Source organism: Schistocerca serialis, chromosome 4, assembly GCF_023864345.2.
Source record: "Schistocerca serialis cubense isolate TAMUIC-IGC-003099 chromosome 4, iqSchSeri2.2, whole genome shotgun sequence".
Lineage (NCBI taxonomy): Eukaryota > Metazoa > Arthropoda > Insecta > Orthoptera > Acrididae > Schistocerca > Schistocerca serialis.
Genome location: NC_064641.1, coordinates 630,432,153 through 630,448,568, shown reverse-complemented (window position 1 = coordinate 630,448,568; position 16,416 = coordinate 630,432,153). Strand labels below are relative to the sequence as shown.

General features: G+C 41.3%; 1 protein-coding gene across 1 annotated transcript in view; it reads left to right on the top strand.

The window, feature by feature from the left end:
- The window catches only part of LOC126474649 (glutamate receptor ionotropic, delta-1-like), a 164,013-nt gene that overhangs the window by 28,738 nt on the left and 118,859 nt on the right, over window positions 1-16,416 (top strand). The gene's annotated exons all lie outside the window — the stretch shown is intronic.

The window sequence follows — 16,416 nt, the reverse complement described above, 5'->3', positions numbered from 1 at the left end:
CAGAATTGATCACTTTTAATTAAAAAGGGGTGCACATTGAAGTTATATGCAGCTATTGAACACCAGATGCAAATGTTGAACATAAAATTAATTAAGAAAGTGACTTGGGATTTCAACTACTTGATTGAAAACAGATACAGTCGATTATCACAAATTTATTTTAACTCACGACCTTCAATCATCACATTACATGACTCTCCTACCAGGCAGTGGTAACAAATTGCGTTTACGTGGAGTAAAGCTCGATAACTCAAAAGTAATTCCTGTCGACTGACCCAGGCGTAATACGAAGTGCGATAAGAATTCTTCCGCACTCTAGGCAAGCTGGGAACGGAAGTGACCTCTATGGAGACTTCTCACAGTCTGCTCTTCGCCTCGGTTTCCCCTCCAGCAAAATCACTTAGCCAATTGCAGCGCAAGTCACGTTAATTATGCGTAGCTTCCCAGTGCCGACCAATGCCTGCTCTGGAAAGTGAACAAATTCCCACAAAATTTCCGTTCCTCTCAACTTCTGCTATTTCGCTCCTCCCAGGCCATCCATCAAGGTTAGTGTCTGCATAAACACCAATTTTTCCGGAATTCTGGCTCCCAGGAGAGTACTTCAAATTCCTTGGTCCTACGTTCCCATCGGAGGCCGGCGTATTTCATGCTGTCGCTCTTCACCTGATTTATTTCAGGCTCTACGGACCGTGAATTCACTGTGAAGTTGCTATAGTCACGAACAAGCATATTTTGACCTCTGTTGACCGCTCCACCATAGCTTTGCGCGGCTTTCTTGCACGTTTCACAGAAAACGGGACAACGGACATTTATCAACAGGCGTAAAGTTCTCTGTCTGTTTCCCGGTACACCAGCATGGAGTCAAGGTCAACCACCCACTCACTGTCACTCATCTTAAGGCGGCTGGAGGCCGCGCTGCGTTACCGCTTTCTCAGAGCTTGAGCCGCCCTAAGCTGCCTATTGTCGCTTACCCTAGCCGCTCCCCCGGCGGCCACGGTCAGTTCTGAATACTTCCCTGGGGTAAACTTGCCTCCAGTAAATCGACGCGTTTCCACAAAGTTTTCATGTCGTGTGAATTACTTTAAAACCATCACCCGACATTAATTATTCCAATACATCCATACTATACCCTCTACAAGATGCATTGTGCCTTGTCAATCATTTTTGTTCAGTCCTACTGTTCGCTCAACGTGAGTTAAGTGATCTTTAATGACTTCATGTAAGTGGCATAGGTCTTGCCATCTTACAACAGTACTCATTTACCCTCGCGGTACCATGGGGGGGGGGGGGGCACTTTATCCTTATTTTGAAAATATTGAAATCTACTTAGGTACTTTATTTTTTAAAATTTTGTAAAAAATATTTTTTGTCTTTAGTGAAGTCTTCTTCCAGATTCTGTGATTGTTTTACATTTTTCATTAAAGCTTGATCAGAAAATTTAAGTTTAAGGGAGGTGCTCATAAAGTCTCCCTCGCCCCCCCCCCCCACCCCCTCGATAGTAGATGCGACTTCCCACAATGGTCGTCTTACTCCACAAACAATAGCATTAGGTGACCTTAGAATACGTGGACATTATATTTCTCTGGGTTGACAGCTACAATGGTTTCCTGTTCAGTGGCACTTAGTCCAGTGTTATATACAACTGTGACTGAAAATGTATCGACACTCACTTACTGACAGAGAAATACCGCAGATTTTGGAAGAATCTGCAGATTCTCAAACTGAATTTGATGAAACTGTCAATGTAGGGAGTAAACCTGAAGAGGAATGTGTTGCGCGCAAGGATGTGGACAGTGATAGAGTACCTACAGATACTGAAGATGAACTCTGGGCACCTGAAACTGATGACGACGCAGCTTGCGAGGTTAGTGACAAGTGTATGACAAGCACTGGATAAAATTAAAGCTCTATACATCCTCATATTAGAAGACGAGTAGCACAAAACATAGTAACAGAAAGAGAGGGCATAAGAGACGAAGGTAAAGTAGGAACAATAAGAGAATCATTGAAAAGTTTTTGTCTCCAGAAATTGTCAGCATCATAATAAAGCATACCAATGAAGAGGCATTAAGTCATAAAATACCCTAGACAGACAGACTTGAGTTCATGGCATATATAGGGCTACTTATTAGAGGGGAAGGAAAACGATAGTAAGTCATCTCTTACAGATTTATGGCCCTACACTTCAGCAAGTCATCCGTTACAGATTTATGGTTCTACACTTCAGGAAGGTTTGTTTATACTGCTACTATGAGCCGAACCAGATTCAAACAACTTACTAACATAGTAAGATGTGATGACAGAGAGTCGCGAAACGATCGCAGGAAACGTGATAAGTTTGCTACAATACGAGAAGTTTTTGATAAAATGAATGAATTACTGCCAAAATATTATTCAGTTGGCATGCACACTGATGTTGATGAAACGTTCTTTTTCCATGGCAGGAGTCCCTTCAAGGCGTTCATGAAGAAAAAACCTGGTAAATACGATATACTTATAAGCATGCTCACAGAAACTAAAATCAGATATGTTATTAGCATGGAGCCTTCTGCTGGGAAAAGAAATGATAGTATACAACAATCAAATTCCGCTGCAACTGTAGTCAAACGCTTGGAGGTTCCTGTACATAATTCAGGACGAAGTGTCACCACAAACAGATAGTGCACTTCAAGTGATTTGGCCGATGGTCTATGGAGGAATCGCAAGCTTACTCTCGTGGGAACATTACAAGCTAATAGGGAACATATACCTCAAGAACTGAAAGATATCTCAGGACGAGAATTGTATTCTTCTAAATTTGCTTTCAGCGACACTAGCACTGGAAATATTACAAACACAGTTGTTTCTTATATCCCCCGTGAAAAACTCAAAAGAAATCTGCTATTTCTATCATCTCAACATTATGAAACTGCAATTGGTTCACCTACTGACACTAAGAAGAACAGTTATAAATTTGTATTATAATGATACTTAAGGTGGCGTTGACACGATACATCAAATGGTGAGGAAATATTCAACTAACAAGGGGAGGCCGCCAATTGTGAAATTCAGATTCGATTCATACTGCGCATAATAAAAGCTCATGGCCAAAGGTGTAATGTGGCAAAGCACCAAGATCCACTTCTCAGCCGTTGTCGAGAAAATTGACAGTTAAAAGAAACCGTTGCGGTGAAATACTCTCTACGATTAATAATTCTCTACAGCGTCGTGGCGCAGCGATAAGCGCTCGGGTTCGTAATCCGAAGGTCGCTGGATCGAATCTCGCGCTTTGCAACCTTTTTTTTTAGTATTTGTTTCTTATAATTCAAATATATATATATATATATATATATATATATATATATATATATATATATATATATATATATATAAAATTCCCGGCAATCAGTTGCAACAATTATGCATATAAGTTGTTGAAAGTCGTTTGTCGTGGAAAAACTGGCGACATCATTATGTTTTCCGCAAACAAAGTTGTATTTCACAAATGTTATTAATTGTCTTCATAATGTTAACCACGTATAGTTAACGGAAGACGTAGAAACGATATTCCGAAACGAATACGTATAGCGTAAGTCAAACGTTCGAATTAGAATAGAGACCCCACGAACACAAATTTGCTGTGGCAGGAATGAAATATAAACTCCGTTACTCGCTCGTTACACTTGAATGACAGATGTTGAATGGGCCGAAACGAGCCGCCGCATAACAGCGTAGTTGCCTGCTAACTTCGAAAGAAGGTAGATGCGGTCCCTAGCGCAACTTATAACATTGTCGGAAATCAGTGCGGACGGGAGAGCTTTGGTACACCCTGTTAAAAAAAAACGGAAAAATGGAGGCGGTACAATTGGAGAGCGATCCGCCTTCACCAACATTCATAAGCAATTCATTAATTACAAAAAACTAATAATAAAAAAAAAAAATTGCATGGCGCGAGATTCGATCCGGCGACCTTCGGATTACGAACCCGAGCGCTTACCGCTGCACCACGACGCTGTAGTAAATCATTAATCGTCGAGAGTATTTCACCGCAACGGTTTCTTTTAACTGTCGATTTTCTCGACAACGGCCGAGAAGTGCATCTTGGTGCTTTACCACATTACACTTCTGGCCATGAGCTTTTATTATGCGCAGTATGAATCGAATCTGAATTTCACAATTGGCGGCTGTCTGTTGTCTATACTCTAGTGGACATAGCAGCGGTAAATAGTTATACCCATTTTTGTTAAATTTTCCGGACTGGAATAAGAAAAGACCTAATAACCGACGAGTTTCTCTTCAAGAACTGGGACTATAGCTCACGAAACCACACATTGAAGAAAGGTCTACAAATATTGCAGGACTGCCAAAGTCTGTAGTTTCAAGTGTGGAGGGTATTCTCGGACGGAAAACCAAGCAGAACTTCGGTGCAGAGGTAGCTCATGGAGGTAAAGGTAGATGTCAATTGTGTGTTAGTGAAAGCCGTTCAGTAGCAGACGTGAACACAACGGCAATAATCTGTAACAATCGTAAGAGATACACACATGGTAAACTCAACAAAAAACTTTTCTGTTTTCCAAGTGTGAAGTAGATTCCGAAGAAAGTGGTGAATAGTTCTTCTCACAAAACTATGTTATGTTCCTAAGCTACTTGTATATTACCTCAAGTTTTTGTTGTATCTTTTAATTACAGTAAAGAGTACTTCAACAGTACTATAACGACTTTTATTACTAATTTTTCTCAAGATAATTAAACTTAGTAAACTTAATTGAAGAAGTAAATGAAAGGTATAAAATGCATTTTTGAAAACAGTTTTAAAAGAAATATTCAGGATTTGGATCCTGATTATGCATCAATAGATCTTTCGAAAGTATCTTATTAATGTAATTCAAGAACAATTAATGAATTTTATTTACTTCTTAAATTTTTTATGGTGGCCACAAATTCCAGGGTTAAGAGGTATAATCAAATGTTAAAAATTTTAACATAATAAGACAAGTCTTGAGACATCGTAACTGGCGGCGACACGGACTTCATTCATCCAGTATTTGTGAATTACAGCATTTAGTGACTTCCAACAAACTTAACACAAAATTTCAAACCTTTGCGAAACTTTTTTCTCGCTGACGCCCCATGCCAAACGATGATAGGAAGAGAGTTAATCGGTTACTATATTTTCGCTTTTCCTGACTGCCGCATCAGACATGACGTTTTAATTTATTAGTTCTTTACTAGCGAATCCGTTCGCAACACATTTTGCAGACAGTATCCATATATAGTACCACATTTACATGCAAAATTATATCATTTTACGACACGTACACGTAGTTCAGGAGATGTGACGTCAAAAACACTGAGATGCATGAAAAACGTGCTTTTGCTCGATATGGGGCGCATATTACCCTGAAAATATATATTCAGTGTTGCATAATGAGAGCACTTGGCGACTTCTAACAAACTTTAGCTTAATTTCAAATCTTTTCTTAAGTTTTCCTCGTTTACTTGCTTAAAGTCAAATATTTAACACGTTACCTCCATTGTAAACTAATCAGACGTCTGAAGCTGTGTTATACATGCGAGTTCGATTGCTGAAGGAGTCGGGGGTTTACTGTAAATCGCTTTAAGCAACTACACTACCGACGTTTCGACCGACTTTTCAGAGCGGCTAAATTCTGGATACTGGTGAAAGTCTATACTTATTTGCTGTCTATTTCGGTTTGCGATAGCTGTCAACGTAACATGGCATTGGTCAATTAGAAGCGCGGTTGCTATGAACGTGGAACCGCGCGACCGCTGCGGTCTCAGGTTCGAATCCTGCCTCGGGCATGGATGTGTGTGATGTCATAAGGTTTAAGTAGTTCTAAGTTCTGTGGGACTGATGACCTCAGAAGTTAAGTCCCATAGTGCTCAGAGCCATCTGAACCATTTGCTATGGACGGGGACGGCTCTACGGTAGCCTATCGTCTGTCTACTCTTCCACCCTCTCCCTCTCTCTTTTTTCCCCACTTCCTCTCTTTCTTTCTTTCTCTCTCTCTCTCTCTTTCTTCTCACCCTCCTTCTCTCTCTTCCATTGATCGAATATAATAAAGATTCCCCAACAGACGAAATACATTTAAACAGTTTTCGAACAAGGTTTAGTGGCTGAATCTCATTTGGGGGTTAATTAAGCTTCCCTGGACTTTTCCCGACAAATTTGAGTCTGAGTTTTCCTTCCCCACTGTTAGAATTGTGTGATCGCTCTACCTTGAATTGCTGTGAGTAGATACCCCTGAGTTCTTGCTGGTTGTGACTGAGTCCAGTCACTCTCCGCTGATCGAGTATCCAAAATTATACTATCCTTTCGTCAGTTCGTATGCTTTTCATTTAACTTATTTATGTCAAGAATCTGCTGCCAGTCTTTGGACCAAACACTAATCAACTCTTCCTGCACTTTTTAGAATTTTACTAACTACTGTGTGTACAAGTCCGCAAATTTCGCAATAAGACTGAGTGGTTTTAAAACATGTTTGCAGATAACAGACTTCATAGAGTTTTTCAGAGTTGTGTCTAGACTCTGAATCGCAGAATGGTGCAGCGGCTGTAGAGGCCGCTTATTCTCAGTCTTGAATAACTCTGACAGCAGAAGAAACCTCGTACACGGAATATCATCGTCACGGAAGTCTTCTCAACTGCTAATCAGTTTAAGCAGTGATCCGTACCATAATACAGTCGGTGTGGACAACTGGATTGTTCCGAGACATAGGAAGCCATGTTGGAGAGGCAGAGATTTTTTCCTCATAAACTGACGCCATTCTTAAGTGAATTGTGTCAATCCTCAACCCACTGTTGGATTCGTTGTTAACATCTTCTTTTTCTCATCGAAAAGGTTCCACAGAAATGTACCCGAAAGACATACAACAGGAAATTGTTTCTCCATTACACCGCATATGGTGTCTGCAGATAAATATAGTTTCATACAAACCACTACACTGTATTTTTATTACCTAAGGAAAGCGAATTAAGTCAGTTGCAGGAAATTCGTGTGTATAAAATTTACGGGTGTACGGCACGAATATTATGTTGTAACTTCGGAGAGCTCAAACAATGTAAGTGGGTTGTGATTCTAATTCCCTGTTTTATTTTTTAAACATTTGAATCATAGGTAGATTTTCACTAAGTGGAACAGTTAATAGAACCGCTGCACCTACAGCAAAAGGAAATAATGATAAATCAGTCATTTAGTTCTGCAAATCTTTATTTCTTCTTTTTTCAGTTGCTGATGTCCAAGTTTCTGTGCATCCTAAATTTGCACTTCACCATCTAGATTCCGGAAAATTTTATTCTTTTTCCTACATGAACTTGCCACTGACCTGACATGCAAAAATCAGCGCGCTTCATACGAAGCATTAGAAAACTATAATTTGCTAGAGATTGTTCCTGGAGAGCGCTTGCACATTAACCTACAGACGACTGTGCGTGCGTTTGCGTATAATCAGTGCTCGGGCTTCCGCCTATGTGAAGGAAACGTCAGCTAATTACTCATCGTAAAAGTACTTGGCAGACAGTAATTACTGCCTTCGCAGAGCGTCTGTTTGCCAGTGGCTGTTAAACAACGCTTGATTGACTCTCGAGGAGACAGCTACAATCCTTCGTTCCGTCCGACGTGCTCTACTGCTTCAGTAAATACAGGCTGCTTCAGGAGGAACGATCAGTATTCAAGGATATGCCAGGAACGATCGTCGGAAGCAAAAACTTCATATTGACATATGCCCTAGACCGAATGGTTTCCGAACTATAACACATTTAATGTGCACTGTTATTTATTTTCTGTGTTATTGGATACATTACCCACCCGGATAGCCGTACAGGTTAAATCGTTGCTTTCGGGACGGGGAGGTGCTCCGGCACCGGATCGATTTCGCCCAGCGGATTATGACGAGTGTCGGTGTCCCGGCCTGCCTCGATGTGGTTTTTAGGCGGTTTCCCCACACCCATCAAGGTGAATACCGATCTGGCACCCCAGTTCCGCGTCAGTTGCACGATTTGAAGGCATTTAGAAAACTTACGCTGTCAGTTGGGGTACACATACACTACTGGCCATTAAAATTGCTACACCAAGAAGAAATGCAGATGATAAACGGGTATTAATTGGACAAATATATCATACTAGAACTGACATATGATTACATTTTCGCGCAATTTGGGTGCATAGATCCTGAGAAATCAGTACCCAGAACAACCACCTCTGGCCGTAATAACGGCCTTGTTACACCTGGACATTGAGTCAAGCAGAGCTTGGATGGCGTGTACAGGTACAGCTACCCATGCAGCTCCAACACGATACCACAGTTCATTAAGAGGCGTAAGGTGACGAGCCAGTTGCTCGGCCGCCATTGACCAGACGTTTTCAATTGGTGAGAGATCTGGAGAATGTGCTGGCCAGGGCAGCAGTCGAACATTTTCTGTATCCAGAAAGGCCCGTACAGGGCCTGCAACATGCGGTCGTGCATTATCCTGCTGAAATGTAGGTTTTCGCAGGGATGCAATGAAGGGTAGAGCTACGGGTCGTAAAACATCTGAAATGTAACGTCCACTGTTCAAAGTGCCGTCAATTTCGAACAAGAGGTGACCGAGACATGTAACCAATAGCACTCCATACCATCACGCCGGGTGATACGCCAGTATGGCGATGACGAGTACACGCTTCCAATGTGTGTTCACCGAGGTATCGCCAAACACTGATGCTGTAAACAGAACCTGGATTCATCCGAAAAAATGACGTTTTGCCATTCGTGCACCCAGGTTCGTCGTTGAGTACACAATCGCAGGCGCTTCTGTCTGTGATGCAGCGTCAAGGGTAACCGCAGCCATGGTCTCCGAGCTGATAGTCCATGCTGCTGTAAACGTCTGCGAACTGTTCGTGCAGATGGTTGTTGTCTTCCAAACATCCCCATCTGGTGACTCAGGGATCGAGACGTGGCTGCACGATGTGTTACAGCCATGCGGATTAGATGCCTGTCGTCTCGACTGCTAGTGACACGAGGCAGCTGGGATCCAGCACGGCGTTCCGTATTACCCTCCTGAACCCACCGATTCCATATTCTGCTGACAGTCATTGGATCTCGACCAACGAGAGCAGCAATGTCGCGATACGATAAACCGCAATCGCAGTAGGCTACAATCCGACCTTTATCAAAGTCGGAAACGTGATGGTACGCATTTCTCCTCCTTACACGAGGCATCACAACAACGTTTCACCAGGCAACGCCGGTCAACTGCTGTGTGTGTATGAGAAATCGGTTGGAAACTTTCCTCATGTCAGCACGTCGTAGGTGTCGCCACCGTCGCCAACCATATGTGAATGCTCTGAAAAGCTAATAATTTGCATATCACGGCATCTTCTTCCTGTCGGTTAAATTTCGCGTCTGTAGCACGTCATCTTCGTGGTGTAGCAATTTTCTGACGTTAACCATGCCAGATCCGTCCATAAACACGCCGATCGTAAGCCGAAGCGGAAAGTAAGGCACAAGAAAAGAAAAAGGGAATTATTCAATACATTGTCAGGCTTAGACATGTACAACAGTCAGTAAACATTACAACATGCGTTTTAGAAAGTTCAATTGAAAAATACGTTTTTTCCCCTCTTTCGTGCGTGTACAAACTAAGTTAACCGACGCTTCCGTCAGATACACTGTCAGCCTTTCGTACTACTCCACTACTCCGCTGGCAGAAAGATATGCCGAGCAAGCAGGCTGACTGCAACGAGGTAGGTTGGCCTAGAATATAACGCAAAGAGGTTGAGTGGGTAACACGCATACGTACGTCCCATTAGTCAAAAAACAAATATACGTTAAATGTGTACTATCTCGGAAACCATCCATAACAGGGCATGTGTCGACATGGAATTACTTGCTACAAATGAGCGTTCCTGTGATATGCCGGAATACTGAACATTCCTCTGGAAGTTGCCATCAAAAACCCGGACATATAGTTCCGTTACGTGGATGATACGTTTGTTTTGTGGCGACGTCGAAAAGAGGAACTAGGGCATTGTCATAGATACCTCAATGAGATTAATCCGAAGGTTCAGTTAACCAAAGAGCAGTAGATAGACGGCCGATTACATTTTCTGCATGTGCTAGTTTCATCAAAGAAGATGGTAACTTAGGCCATTCGATTTACCAAAAACCCACACCCATAGACTGTTATCTACATCAGGAGTCAAATCTGCATAACCACAAGAGCGAGGTGTTACAAAAACATTATCGGATAGAACGATCCGTTAACCGGAGCTACTCGAAACAGAATTAGGATGTCCACGAATATTTTACCTAAGAATGGTTCAAATGGCTCTTAGCACTATGGGACGTAACATCTGAGGTCACCAGTCCCCTAGACTTAGAACTACTTAAGCCTAACTAACCTAAGGACATCACACACATCCATGTCCGAGGCAGGATTCGAACCTGCAACAGTAGAAGCAGCGTGGTTCCGGACTGAAGCGCCTAGAATCGCTCGTCCACAGCGGCCGGCCTAAGAATGGTTATTCGTCTGTTGCTATAAACAGAAAGTAAAGACGTCCCGTTAAGATTATAGTGATGTTCATCCCACTGAAAAATCCGTTTTCTTATCGTAAATTGAAGACATTGCTGACCTGATAGAAAAAGGCCTGAAGAAATGAAATATTGCTGTAGTTTACTCTACCGCCCGAAAGATACAGGACTATCTAAGCGTGGCTTGTGTTCTTGTAAACCATTGGGGAAAAAATAAAATTAAAAACATAATTTATATAATATGAAGTAGTTGTGTAGGTGCGTACGTCCGTATGACAGAAAGAGCGGTGCAGAAACGACTAGAAAAACACATGGTAAACTATTGAACGAGGGAAACAGATCAGCAGTCGAGTAGTACACTTTGCAGGCTGGAGACCTCTACATTTGACTCGATAAGTGTCATACGATATAGCATGCAGTCGCTGTGTCTTTAAAAAGGATGATGCAATGTTCCTATGGACATGCATGAGAGAACTGTACGCTCGTATAACGAGTTCGTGGATCACTTGGAGAAGAGAAGTTGCTCGGTGGCCATCCGTTTACATGTCTCCCATATTTAGATTCGTTGGCGGTGTAAGGAAGCAAGTCTTCCAAGGATGGTCACGGATGAGTCAGCTCTCACAACGGTCCAGAGGAAGACTTTATGCAGCAGTACAGCTTAGCATTCCGGAAAAAACCCGATTTTCACGAATAATACTGTATAGACGTCATACCACTACCATAACGTGCATCCGGCTCGGTAACGGCTTTTATTCTCCACATCTTAACGGGATGAAAGTTCAGAACCTCCATAATGCGAAGTACGCCCAACTGAGTTTTCAGACTTCAACCACGTGACGCTTGGCTGTTCGCCTCATGACAGCCAAGGTGTGAGTTTCTCAGGCCCTTGATCAGAGCAAGAATTCTTAAACTACGTTTGTGAAAGACCTGTTTGGACTGCTGTCCACAGTGGACTATGTCAGTATTGCCTAGTTTCTGAAAAAATCGGTTATATAATTACAAATCGGACACCAAGGATCCAGCGTGAGAAGATGTGAAAGACGGACTCAATTGAATGTAGAAAGAGTACCATGAAGTTTGATTGGTATTGTGTTGTTGTTGTGGTCTTCAGCCCTGAGACTGGTTTTATGCAGCTCTCCATGCTACTCTATCCTGTGCAAGCTGATTCATCTCCCAGTACCTACTGCAACTTACATCCTTCTGAATCTGCTTAGTGTATTCATCTCTTGGTCTCCCTCTACAATTTTTACCCTCCACGCTGCCCTCCAGTACTACATTGGTGAGCCCTTGATGCCTCAGAACATGTCCTACCAACCGATCCCCTCTTCTAGTCAAGTAGTGGCACAAACTCCTCTTCTCCCCAATTCTATTCAATACCTCCTCATTAGTTATGTGATCTAACCATTTAATCTTCAGCATTCTTCTGTAGCACTACATTTCGATAGTTTATATTCTCTACCTCTACATTTGACTCGATAAGTCTCATACGATATAGCATGCAGTCGCTGTGTCTTTAAAAAGGATGATGCAGTGTTCCTATGGACATGCATGAGAGAACTGTACGCTCGTATAACGAGTTCGTGGATCACTTGGAGAATAGAAGTTGCTCGGTGGCCATCCGTTTACATATGTCTCCCATATTTATCGTCTATGTTTCACTTCCATACGTGGCTACACTCGATACAAACACTTTCAGAAACGACCTCCTGACACTTAAATCTATACTCGAGTGTAATGTAATGTGCCGCTGTCATATAAACGATATTGTATACCGAGTCTGTCATTGCTCACTTCTATCGCTAAATGGTTAACACCAAAGGCCAATAAATAAATAAATAAGATCTGCACCAGAAAAGTCAGAAAAAGGTTGGGAACTCAATTTCATTTCTGCTCTGTAAAGATTCGCGTCCACGTTGACTGCAAGATAGACAATGAAACATCGTAGTTTCCCGTAAACTGTGTGATAACCAAACAAAGCAAGTTTTACAGTGCTACCGAACCCACAGTATTTCCCGTCGTGCTTGGGAATGTTAAACCTGCCGTTTAACGGAATCGCAGACAATCATTGCCAGAAACGCGCGAGAATTTGCAATGAACAAATAATCAATACTACCAGGTTACATGAAGACCGAAGTACTGCATCTCCGCCCCCCCCCCCTTCCCCTTGCCCACCACCCCCTCTACCTCTCTCTCTTAAACACCCACACCTTGTGAACGTTTGCGCATAAGAGTCAGATCCTAATATCGACCCACCTATGGAACAACGATGAGAGTATCTGTCGTTCAGCGGCTCTAGATGGTATCCCAGTTGGATGGTGCCATCGTCATGTTGAATGGGCGTACTCTCGTGGCTAACGTGGTACACACTCCAACAACTCTAGCAGAACATTATGAATAAACACGAGCAAATATGTACCATTCAGATGAAATATCAGCAGATATCATTTAAGATGAAGGCCGAGATAGATCCCTAAGAAGCGCCGGCCGATTCCAAGTGAGCTATAACGTCTCTAATGATCTCATTGCAGACTAGATGTTTCCACACATAGTCAAAAAATGATCCTCTACCTGGCATCCTCCTTAGTATTAACATGTTATACCCAATGAAAAAGAAGAAGATACTTTTACTGGGGTGGAGAACGATCACCTAGAACGTGCGATTAGAAGAGAAATAATTTTGCATTCTGAAACATCAAGCTGCCTCTTTTTTGGCGGAAATAGACTCGAAGGTAACTGCACAGTTGTCCCAAGGTTATTTGATTTAGCTCATTCTGGTGACCTACGTGGAAGTTTCTATTTCATTCAGTGCATGGTAAATACACTGCGCAACACAACTAAAGGATCACTTCTTGTCCTGTTAAAAATCACAGCTGCTTCACTTACCTGCTTAATCTCACTAGTGTAAGTTATCTGTTTGTAATTTAGTAGCTATTAAAGACAAGACTTTGGTTCAGCCACTCCCATGGAACATGTCACCAAAGTTGATTGCCCAGTTTGTTGTCTTCTAAGAATGATTGTTGTAATTTGTTGTATAGTTCTTTAGTTCATGTTTCACATATTTTATCTTAGTTAAATCGTCTTACATCGCATTTTCATTAAATAATTCCTCTCGTTTTATCCCTAAATCCAAGATTAATAGTTTTCATATTTGGAATTGGAGATACTCTTTAGATGCACTAGTTTAAATTTTTGATCTTACAAACATTTCCCTGCACCTCATATTTATCTTTGTACATGATGATGGCGGAACAGCCGAAAACCGGACTGAAAATAAATAATAAATATTGTAAAATAGTATACCTGTATCTCGTGTGTTTCCATTCAGAGTGGATAAAATATTCTATCAACAGTCTACGGTACAGTCAATCAATGTAAGACGGGAACATCTGCAATAACGGCAACTTTACTCTTTTGGGAAAAGAATGTCTGCAGCTCGAATGTAGCAAAAGCTGAATTAGAACCTGCGTTTCAGATCTTATCTGACGAAATGGAATAATATTTTTCAGCAAGGGTCAGGACCCATGTAGCAAAAACAAGAAAGGCAATAATGACAATCTGTTCTGAAGTTAAACCAAACGATGTTATCAATATTACCATGGTCAATACTGTTAGTACCAGTCTTGACAGACATATTTAATTTTTCTCTTGTGAATAGGACACATCCCACTGAGTGAAAAAAAAGCCTGTCCTTTTCCTAAGAATGAAATTCCAGAATCGCCATGGCATTACCGGGCCAATCAGAATCTTACCCGCTGTACCCAAACCCCTGCAAAATATTGTTCGTGATCTGTTGAGTGAATAATCACCTAAATTCGACTTATATGATAAATATGTCCTGTGTCCGAAAACACTATAGCACAAACACTGCACTAATTGAGGCAGCTGATAACCTGAAATGTATCATTGGCAACCATGAGGCAGCAATATTGACACTATTAAACTTCATCAAAATCCTTTGATACCGTCATACCTGACGTACCACTCAGAAATATATAACTTGAAATTTACAGATATTGCGTAGAAGGGGTTTGAAAATTACTTTCGAAACAGACAGCAGCTTAATGTCTGAGGAAATGATACGAATGCCACAGGCGTCAGCCCTGGGCAAATTATTGTTCTCCTTGTATGTCAATGACATCTCGTCCGTTCTCTCTGCCTGTGAACATTTCTATTCTGGTGACTTCCAGCTTCACTTATGGGTCAAGACTTGAAGATATCAATACCGCCATCTTCCAAATGAATTAAGATCTAGCTTCAGTGGTCAGATGGACGCAAAAGGTAGGATTTAAACTAAAAACGAACAAGTTACAAGTAATTTTAATGTCTCATTATAAACTAATTAGTTCTGAAATCCACTAACAATTGTCTTCTATACTTCTCGACGGTATTCCAATACCATTTCACAAAACAGTGTGTAATTAGAGCGTAACTTTGGATGAGTACCTTGACTGGGCAGAAAATATTGTCACCAACTGGGGGCAGGGTTCCATTTGCCTCTGTGGCCTCCAGAAATTTCGGAACGTTCTTCAGCAGGTTGTAAACCACAAACATATACAGTCACTTGTTCCGCCGAAACCTCCGCAATTGCGATGTATCCCAACATGGCACCACCAGTGAAAACGCCAGACGGTTTGTGTGCGTTACATCTGCAACGTCCGTGCATTTGAGCATGTTAGTGCTTCATGTGCCCAATTAGGATGGGTGCAGCCAGACAAGTGACGTGACTACCATATGCTATGACTGCATTATTTCTTTGTTTCCTAATACCCATACAACCAAGCACCTTGTATCTCCGATCAAGCACCTTTCATTTTATCATAACACCAATATCCCCTTCTACTTATCTAGCTTTATAGTTGCGTTCACCCTGTAACATTCCTCTTCAATGGTGCATCCTCAATGACTTGTCGTCAGAGAGGATGTTAGTCATTATTTTGAAGTGAATTGCGTATAAGGGCATATCCACATATATAAAAACAATGTTTTAATTAGTTGATTATCTCGATGCTGAGTTCGTTGTCTTCTTTGGTGGCGCGGTAACGTCCACAGGTTTTCTTCTAGTGAGCAGAAAAGCAATTGATGACAGGATTGTGAAAATCAGTTAATTCTCGAAATACTAAGCAAAGTATGGTATCTTAACTTTTAAGCGTTTGTACTCTGCAACATTTCACATATAATGGTAGCACAATTTGAACAAACAAAACAAAAAATACGTCTGTTTTCTGCAGCCTCACTAAACGACCCGACTTCCACTTACAACAACTTCTCGCCAAGCTTCCATACAATGAAGAAGGACAGAGATGCTACACAAAAGAAAGAGTTTACATCCTTGTCAGAGGCAATAGCTGTTACATATTTAGTAAAATTAAAAGATCTGAATGAACAAATGTTACATTAAAACTTCAATATTATTTTAAATAGATGGAACATAAATATTTAGGCGTGAAATAAATAATTTTATGGGTACATTTTTACATGAATTTTTCTTCGCACAGTCGTTTTCTGATGCTGTTGTTTGCCTTTGGAATTAGCTACTCTATAGGGCAGCTGTGCATAATTGAATGCCCTGTTGCCTAAAGAAAAATCTGAAGCATTTCTTTTTTCAACTTCATAATTTTGGCGTCAAATATTAACGTATATAGCCAGTTCAGTCTGTCAAAATTTCAAGCAAGTGTTCCCATCTTCTTCCAGTTTCGATTCTTCCTGTGTTTGTTTATCAGTCAGTCACGACACTTACTTTCCCTCTGTCTTCGTTACTTGTATTAAGTTACGTTTCTCTCCCTATCTGTCTTCTTTCAAGTCCATTGTTGCCACTGCCCTCAGTGTCATTTACTGATTGTCTGTCTTCGCTTTTCCATGAACTAATAAAAACTGTTTTTTTCCTACTAAAGATGGTGTTATTTCCACT